At 39.3% G+C, this 639-nt stretch overlaps 1 non-coding gene across 1 annotated transcript; it reads left to right on the forward strand.

Annotated features, from left to right (window-relative positions):
* The first annotated feature begins 310 nt into the window (after positions 1–310).
* On the forward strand, positions 311–416 carry LOC128293369 (small nucleolar RNA R71). The gene has a single exon (XR_008283553.1). It is a non-coding gene; the product is annotated as a small nucleolar RNA R71 (small nucleolar RNA).
* Positions 417–639: the final 223 nt, after the last annotated feature.

Raw genomic sequence — 639 nt, forward strand, 5'->3', positions numbered from 1 at the left:
GCCACTTGAGTCACACCTCATTACTGGATGAACCTGCGTAGAACCAAGTAAACTGTCAATCTTTTTATTAAGAAGTTCTACTTGATTAGAGAGCATGGTGACTGAGTCGATATTATAAACGCCGGCTATTTTTGTTGGCTTTGTCCTCATAACTTGCCACTGATAGTTATTCAGTGACATCTCCTTTATAAATTCATAGGCATCTTCCGATGTTTTATTGTTGATGGTTCCACAAGCAGCTGCGTCAACCATTTACCGAGTCGAGGGATTCAGGCCATTGTGGAATGTTTGTACTTGAAGCCAAAACGGTAACCCATGGTGAGGGCACCTTCTCAGTAAGTCCTTGGATCTCTCCCATGCATCGTAAAGTGTTTCTAAATCCATCTGCACAAAAGAAGAGATATCATTACGTGATTTAGCCGTTTTAGCTGGCGAAAAATATTTTAGTAAAAATTTATCGGTCATTTGTTCCCAAGTAGTGATAGACCCTCGTGGTAATGAGTTCAATCACTGTTTAGCTTTGTTTCTCAATGAAAAGGGAAACAACTGAAGACGTATGGCATCATCAAAAATGCCATTGATTTTAAATGTATCGCAAAATTATAAAAAGTTCGCTAAGTGAGCGTTGGGATCTTCATC

The sequence above is a fragment of the Gossypium arboreum genome, chromosome 5 (assembly GCF_025698485.1).
Source record: "Gossypium arboreum isolate Shixiya-1 chromosome 5, ASM2569848v2, whole genome shotgun sequence".
NCBI classification, from domain to species: Eukaryota; Viridiplantae; Streptophyta; class Magnoliopsida; order Malvales; family Malvaceae; genus Gossypium; species Gossypium arboreum.